The sequence below is a fragment of the Mercenaria mercenaria genome, unplaced genomic scaffold (genome assembly GCF_021730395.1).
Source record: "Mercenaria mercenaria strain notata unplaced genomic scaffold, MADL_Memer_1 contig_2221, whole genome shotgun sequence".
NCBI classification, from domain to species: domain Eukaryota; kingdom Metazoa; phylum Mollusca; class Bivalvia; order Venerida; family Veneridae; genus Mercenaria; species Mercenaria mercenaria.
In genome coordinates, this window is record NW_026460266.1 from 1 (window position 1) to 9,037 (window position 9,037).

Below are 9,037 nucleotides of genomic sequence, written 5' to 3' on the forward strand. Positions count from 1 at the left end.
GATCCCAGGCAAAAGCAAGTTATCTTGACCTTTGACCTACTGACCCCAAAGTCGAACTTGACCTGTAACTATGTACCAAAAAATATTTAAATCGGTCAAGCTTTTCATGAGTTATCATCTGGAAGCCATGAAAACCTACTGACTGAAAGACAGACAAGCTTACTACATGGGGGTATAACAGAACATTCTCTTTAAAATCTCATGAAAAATATGAGAACTAGATGCCCACGGGCAATATGTCAAGCCCGCCAGCTGTCAAAAGGACTGGGAGTTGTGCATGACACTCCTTGTCTCATTGAGGCAAACATTTATGCCAAATAAAAGAGATTGCAAAAAGTTACAATATAAGTTATTTACAGTAACAACAAAGGAACGTAAAATTTAAAAAAAAAAATAAAAAAAAAAAAAATAAATAAATTTTCAGTCCACACAAAAATCCGCACCAGCAGAGATAGGTCAAAATACACCTGAAAATTGGATGTAACTTGCATATTGTACTACAGAAAAGTGGTCTTGATTTTTCCCTACGACCAGTAATAAACAAGTTACAAATGTAAGCTGTTTATAGTAACAACAAAGGGAAGTAATTCTAGGATCTTATGCATAACACTCCGTCACATGATGATGAACAATTGTGCCAAGTTACATCAAAATCCCTCTATGCATCAAAAAGAAATGCTCCAGACAAAGTCATTCTTGTATCTGACTTTTGACCTCTAAGTGTGACCTTGACCTTAGACCTGGTTCTTCTGCATGACACTCCGTCTCATGGTGGCGAATATTTGTGCCAAGTTACATCAAAGTCCCTCCATGCGTGAAGAAGAAATGCTCCAGACAAAGTTGTCATTCTTGTATCCTTTGCCCTCTAAGTGTGACCTTGACCTTAGACCTAGGGACCTGGTTCTTGCGCATGACACTCCATCTCATGATGGTGAACAATTGTGCCAAGTTACATCAAAATCCCTCCATGCATGAAGAAGAAATGCTCCGGACAAAGTCATTTTTGAATTTGACCTTTGACCTGTAAGTGTGATCTTGACCTTTGAGATTGGAACCTGGGGCTTGCGCATGACACTCCGTCTCACTGAGGTTAACATTCATACCATATATAAACAAGATTGCTCCATGCATGTCCAAATTATGGTCCGGACAAACTAATCAGGACAGACGCACGCACGCACGCACATACACCGAATAGACATTTGGACAACTATGTCTTCGCTTCCGCAAGCGGGCTCAACAATAACAAAACCAATGTGATAATACATTATCTCTTAAAGTAACAGAGCTTAGTCAAACACTGCTGTTCTCAAAATATATTTAGTTTCTAAATAAATACTGAATTCCTATCCTTAAAAGTTTTTTTTTTATTAAAGTTCTCTTGTTCTTCTGTCTTTTTATTTTTTCTGGTGTTTCTTTCTTGCTTTTCAAGTATACTGGATTTGTTGACCTTCCATTTTGTAGCTGCCTGCTCTCAAGAAGTGAACCTGTAAAACAGAAATCAAATATTGTAAATTGATAAAAAGAGACCCCAACCAACTTTCATAAAGATCCCATGAAAAATGTGACCTATAGAGTGGTCACAAGCAAAAGTTTACCGACGCACAGACGGATGCCGCGCTATCACAAAAGCTCACCTTGTCACTTTGTGACAGGTGAGCTAAAAAATCAATATCTGAGAACTGCTTCCTCCGGTAACACTAAAATGTAAATAAAACTAAACCATTTGTTGATGTGGTTTTTGGGAAATGTTACCTTGCATTTTGGGATGTTGGGGAAAAAATGCAATATTTTTGGATTGGGAAGTGGCCGAATATAGGCCTCTGTCATATAAGGATGAAAAGCCCTGCCGGCTAACAATTTCTGACAAGAAATCATTTTCAAAGTTTTTCTTTTCGGTGAGTTCTATATGGAATTAAATTCTTTGGGTAATTTTGAAAGAGGACCACCCCATGATCATTCTGTGAAGTTTGGTGTAAATCTGCCCAGTGGTTCTGAAGAAGATTTTTACAAATTGTTGGCACATGACGGACATCAACTCATGTTGTCACCCTGTGACAGGTGATCAAGCTAATAATTGTTTAAATTTGCATACATGTATTAAATTTTATGGTTTTGTCCAGAAATGCTTTATCATCAAGAAAATGAAATGGAGTCTTTACTATTAGGTCTAAAAAAAATTTTGTTTCCGGTAACATGCTAAAAAAAATTAGGGTAGGTAGGTCGGAAAAACTTTTTCTTTGGATTTTTTAAAATTATTTTTAGGGAGACTTTTTGGAAATTATTTTTGTGTCAAAAAATGAATACAAATAGGGGGGTTATGCCTCTAGAGCATCAGTAAGTTGATTTATAACATCACTGTCCATGTTTAAAGCATAAAAAGTGCAGTTTTGCAACTTTTTGTCAAAAAATGTTCTCAAAGACAAAGGCGGATGGACCGTCCATTTAGGGTCGGGCCAAAAATTTATGGTAGGTCAGGATACAGGAAACAGACAATTTTTTTTACGCCTAATGTTCCTTGGTATTTGATTCTATGCACTGACTCAATCGCAAAAATCTGTTCACACAAATACATACAGTAAATCATGCCTTTTGAATGATTGAAACTGCTTCCCATGGTGCACAGCTGCAACTATATAATAAAGAAACAGAAAGATAGAAATACCTTATGAGCCGCAAGCAAGTGGTTTCAGTCTGTCAACAAGCACTTTGGAGCAGTACAACAATACTCTGTATAATAGACCAAGATGCCTGAAAATAGTGAAAGGTGAGCAAATTAAGAAAACAATGTCATGGACAACCAGCTGTTTTGAAATTTCAAAGGTCTAAGAGCTAACATCCTTTTTGCAGTTTATCAATTTTCATGCCAATAAGATGACCCCAATTATATCATTGGCATGGCGGGAGAAATTTATTAAATAAAACTTTTTTTAATGAAAATAAAACAGTAGCAAATTTTGTCAAAATGTATAATGAAACGAAGTAAATGCGGTTAAAAATTTCAGTTTTGAAAAAAGAAAAGCCACTGTATGAGTAGGTTTGTTTACACGACTGACCAGCCAGAACAGCCAAACATTCATAGCTGTCAAGGCTCCACAAAGGCCACGAGTGTGATCGGAGTTCGAAGGGAAGTTTTCCCGCATGAGGGTCTGGAGGGTGATGATCCTTAAAAGCCGGAAACGCCCTCACATAGAAAATTTAGACTTTTAACACACAATAGATCTGGTTTTGAATAGTCTCCCTCCATGTTTACTTTTTGTGATGTTTATTCATGCGGTAGAAATAACATGTTGCACCGGTGAATGTAAAAGCAGTATTATACGGTATAAAAACACTGTGTCAACGTCACCTTGCATGTTTGATTCAATAATTTTCTACGAAAAAAACAATTGATTGCTTTATTTCTTTAACATGCGTGTGACCTTGAATAGTAGGCGTGTGAGCGTGACCTAAGACCGAAATGCGTGTGGCACACGCGCAATGCGTGTGTCTTGACAGGTATGAACATTACTTTAACCCAGTGAATTCCAGGTACCTTTTTGACTTGGTGGTCTATGACCTTCACTTTGCTCGGTATCATGAAAAGGCAAAAACAGACTGGTAAAGCAGCTAGAAGAATCTGTTCTGCCTTCCTCAGTTTAGTATGAACACAGGAGCTGACAAAATGCTACAATTGTTTATTGGTATCTGACGGTCATGATTCATAAACGTATAACTTTAAACGTATTTGAGTATGTGTGCAGTGTACAAAATTCAGATTTCAACTAACCATGCTGGCAACCAGATAGAAAATTTTCCAAGCCTGACACCAATTTCACATGCCTGAACTTAAAGCTGAATTTTGAACCATAAAACAACTGGTCTAGCTCATACCCTCAAAATACTTCATCATATTGTTTGGGACATGCTCGACTGGGGATTCCTAGGAGAACAGGAACTGAATGCATCGGACCAAAAAGTAATGTGAGCGGCTTCAGTTTGCATTTGCAGAGCTCAAATTTAACTTTTTTGACCAACGTACTGCAAATTTTAGCATGTAGCTTTTTTTTCTTGTTGCTTAATCTGAAATCTACTTGCAAATTTAGACTTTCAATTAAGGTAAAGAATATCCTAAAAAATCATGCTAGAACATCAATATTGTTTGCACGGTTTTCCTTGGTGTACAATTTTGTGCGTTATAACTCAAAATGACCTTCAAAGTAATTCGGAACGCATCATTGATGGCGTAACTTAACTACTGGCTGAAACTACGGCAAGGCAAATTTTCGTACCTAATATTATAAATAGCGATTCAACTGTATACATGTACGAATTAGTAAGATAGCCTGCATTCTAGATTTAATTATAAGATAGACCTCTACATTTCTTTATAATCAGTAATCGATTCAACAAAAAATGGCTTACCAAAAAAGATGTTGTGTTTTCTGTTATCCTCAAATGAAAGCGAATCTACAAACATTAACAAAAACCGCAACAATTTTGACTATTATTTGTATTTACAAAATAAATTGTGTGAAATTTTTATCTTAACTTGCATTCCATGAAATTGACTTGCATTTAGCGAGTCCAAAATTTGAGCCCTGTGATTTGTGAAAGTAATTACATCTTCTGCATGAATATGGTTCTGACTAACTCTTAAACTCTTGCATTTATGGAACAGTTTGAATTCAATTCCTTCATAATTCTGACCAACTAATCGAGCATGCTTCAGAACTCCAGATAAGGGCTGTACTTTTGTAATTACGAACTTGTTAGGGATCAGATATGACTTCATTTTAAAATGTGGCGGATGTATCAATACGAATTTATTTTAAAATGTGGTTATATCAGTACGACATGTAAACAGTATTACATATATTCCAAAGAAAGATCGAGCCGAACTGCATGTCTGCGCCAAGTTGCGCTTATCAACGCTATCTCGACTGTTGACAATTTGCACGGTGTCAAATGAGTGTGGAATATACATAACAAACACCAATAGCATAATGTAATGCATTAACACATAATTTTTTGGACTTCAAAAATTATGCGTCATAAAAATCTGAAAAGGGGAAATAATTCTACCAAAACTGAAGGCAACCATGTTATTTTTATTTTAATTTGTGTCATATGAACAGATGAACCAAGTTTGAAAGAAATATCTTTACTATTTTTCAAAAAATGTTAGTTTTTATGTCGAAAGCCCGATCGGGCAATGTTACCAGCCTGTTTAAAATCTATATTTTTTCTATAAGCCGATCCGATTCCCTATAATGCTATATTTAGGCCGAGCACAGCTTATCGGCAGAATCATAAGCTCAACTTAATTACTGTGTATACATGCAGTGAGCCTTAAGAAATAATAATCTAAAAGGCCCATTTCAAATTGATGAATAAATAAAAATCTAAAAAAATAAGTAATTTCTATGCTTTTTATGGGTGGGTAGATCTATACATAGAGCTCTGAATTCGGCTACCCCTATCGGGCCTCAGTCAGAGCTCTATTCCCTTCCATTCAAAAATATGCAATATAAGGTTTCAGCTAATGTATGTTCTATATACGCATTTTGCCAAAAATGTGTTTACTTCGCTAACTGATTGCCACTTTTTCTACATTTCTATGAAGTCGACTCTTTCCGCAATGTTCGGATGATTACTTTTAGTTGTGTTTTTTGCCGTTTCAATCGCGCATCCAAATCGATGCGGGACGCCATGTTGAATTTGACCACAAGGTATCATGGGAAATATGCAAATTAGGTAGATCAATGAAAATGTTAACATTGTCGCGGGATAATTACGGGAAATGAATCAAATTCCAAGTCTCACGAGCGGCTCGAAATTAATTTTGATAGTTGCGAAATTGTCCTGTTCTGAATAAACAAAAGTTATTTTAAAAAGAAATATGAACATTTATAAAAAAAATAAACTGACTCACTGTTAATCTTCCAAAGTTGTGATGCCTCCAAAATTTACAATTCACAAACAAATTTCATTTTAATTGTCTGTCTCCTCGACGACATCATAAGTCGGACTTCGTCGATCATCTCGATGAAATCCAGGCACCGATCGCACCATGCTCTTGAAACGATGATTCATTGAATTCAACATCATTTCCAAAAGCATGGTTCAAAGATAACCTGTAGTTTAGTATCCTTATTGAATTATTTCCTGTTCCTTTAGCAATCATTTTTCCAACAGTTTTAATAAATAAATAAATAAATAGAATATGGTTATTCTCTATGTTTGCGTCCTTGTTGTTACTGATTCACTTCTCCGAAACAGGTGACGTATGAGACAAATGACGTAAGAAGGCCGAGAGCTTCATGCAAATTTACATGAGGCGCATTCGGGTATTACTGTACTTCTACAACAGCTAGATTGTCAATTTGTCAGTGCTCTTTCTCTGGACAGTTTATTTGTAACATAGACATGTTACGTAGTTGTCTAGAAATATATTACAACTCACTTTTTAATAGTGGAGGCGAGTTCCGTTTTGAAGAAGCAGTCCATCTTGATAAAGAAATTGTATTTTATAGTTTGGCCTTAAGAAAAATATTTGTTTCCGGTAACATGCTAAAAATATTAGGGTAGGTAGATCTAGGTCGGATTTTTGTTTGGGATTTTTTTTTATTAAGGGAGCATGTCAATACATGCGATCAGCTGTTTAGACGGCATAGAGGCTATGACTAATGGGTGGGGTATTTGTTTACATTATTATTATACAATGGAAAGTTAGTTACTCACGTTTCTAAAAATGTCAACAGGTCCAACCATGCACATGCTGTAATGGAGTGCCGTCCATATTCTATATAAAAGTAAAATAATTCCATTAATCAGTCATGCCTGCAAGTAAAATCACGGATTTCTTAATTTTAAAAATTCAATATAGGCTTAGTAACAAAGAAGTTCAAAGAAACTAAAGTACCGGAAAGGAATTAAATACGATCTGAAAAGCGACACAAAGGTGAATCTATTCTCTCATTCCCCGAGCTGAAGAACTCGTTGGAGAATGTTTTTGTTTCCTCAAATTTTCAAAATGTCGGCGCCAGTGTAACGTGTACTGTATTCACTCTCACTCTAAATATAAAAATGTTCAAAATGTCGCCGTTTAAAAATGCTACTCAGTATTGAATAAAGCATGTTTGTATCACAGATTATATCAGTGTAGTCACGTTACCGGCTGATTAGCTTCTGACGCAACAAAATTAACAGCTTACTTTGAATATTCTTTCGAGTCGCAGACATCTTATTGTGCGGATATTGCGTTTCGCCTACTGATCTGACGGACGCTTATTAACATTAACGAAGACCGTGATATCCCGAATTTCATCGGGGTCGTCGCACGCCCATGGTCTAAACCGGAACTCCATATTTTTTTATTTGGATAGTATGTGTTGTTTGGATACCCTCGTATGTTACCGTAGTGGGATTCGATCCCGATTTTCGTCGCTTCGCGACGAAAATCGGTAAGATCGATTCCCTATTAAATAACAGTATGCATTATTATAGTTTAGCTAGTTTTTTTTTATTTTAGTGCCCCATATGAACAAATGTGGGAGAAGATGGTGCTACAGACCAAGTTCAATATAGATCCATCAAGCGGTTCAAGAGAAGAAGTTGTTTAAAGGTATTTCTATTTTAAGCACTGGCGGCTCCTCAAAGGAGCCAAGTGCCCCCATTGAACAAAATTGGGAGAGGACTATATAATGATGCTACAGACCAAGTTTGATGAAGAGCCTTCAAGCGGTTCATGAGAAGAAGTCGTTAGAAGGTATTTCTGTTATTAGCTCTAGCGGCCCCTAAAAGGGGCCAATTGCCCCAATTTGAAAAATAATTGGAGGAAGACCATATAATAATGCTACAGACCAAGTTCGAAGAAGATCCATCAAGCGGTTCATGAGAAGAAGTCGTTTAAAGGTATTTCTATTTTTAGCTCTATCGTCCCCTAAAAGGGGCCAATAGCCCCAATTTGAAAAAAAGATGGAGGAAGACCATATAATAATGCTACAGACCAAGTTTGATGAAAATCCATCACGCGGTTCATAAGAAGAAGTCGTTTTAAGGTATTTCTATTTTTAGCTCTAGCGTCCCCTTAAAGGGGTAACGTGCCCCCATTTGTACAAACACGGGAGAGGACCATATAATGATGCTACAGACCAAGTTTGACGAAGATCCACCAAGCGGTTCAAGAGAAGAAGTCGTTTAAAGGTATTTCTATTTTTACCTCTAGCGGCCCCTGAAAGGGGTCAATTTGAACAACAAAACTGGGATGCTACAGACCAAGTTTGATGAAAATCTATCAAGCGGTTCATGATAAGAAGTCGTTTAAAGGTATTTCTATTTTAAGCTCTAGTAGCCCCTAAAAGGGCCCAAGTGCCCCCATTTGAACAAACTTGGGAGATGCTACAGACCAAGTTTGATGAAGATCCATCAAGCGAGTCGTTTAAAGGTATTTCTATCATAAGCTCTAGCGGAGCCGTAAAGGGGCAAAGTGTCCCCATTTAAACAAAATTTGGAGAGGACCATATAATGATGCTACAGACCAAGTCTGATGAAGATCCATCAAGCGGTTCATGATTAAAAGTCGTTTAAAGGTATTTCTATTTTTAGCTCTAGCGACCCCTGAAAGGAGCAAAATGCCCCCATTTGAGAAAAATTGGGAGATGTTACAGACCAAGTTTGATGAAGATCCATCAAGCGGTTCATGATAAGAATTCGTTTAAAGGTACTTCTATTTTTAGCTCTAGCGGCCCCTAAAAGGAGCCAAAAGCCCCCATTTGAACAAACTTGGGAGATTCTATAGACCAAGTTTAATGAAGATCCATCAAGCGGTTCATGAAAAGAAGTCGTTTAAAGGTATTTCTATTTTTAGCTCTAGTGGCCCCTAAAAGGAGCCAAGTGTCCTCATTTGAACAAAATTGGGAGAGGACCACATAATGAATCTACAGACCAAGTTTAATGAAGATCCATCAAGCGGTTCATGAGAAAGATTCGTTTAAAAGTAGTTCTATGTTTAGCTCTAGCGGCCTCTAAAAGGGGCCAAGTGTCCCCATTTGAA

The 9,037-nt window shown here is 36.8% G+C and overlaps 1 long non-coding RNA gene across 2 annotated transcripts; it reads right to left on the reverse strand.

The window, feature by feature from the left end:
* Nucleotides 1-441: 441 nt before the first annotated feature.
* LOC128552266 (uncharacterized) lies at nucleotides 442-7,058 on the reverse strand. Of its 2 annotated transcripts, XR_008369028.1 has the most exons (4): nucleotides 6,724-7,058; nucleotides 2,666-2,751; nucleotides 877-1,487; nucleotides 443-727 (listed from the first exon to the last, which is right to left on the reverse strand). It is a non-coding gene; the product is annotated as an uncharacterized LOC128552266 (long non-coding RNA). The 2 variants fall into 2 exon arrangements; XR_008369027.1 differs by having other exon boundaries at nucleotides 442-1,487; nucleotides 6,724-7,044.
* Nucleotides 7,059-9,037: the final 1,979 nt, after the last annotated feature.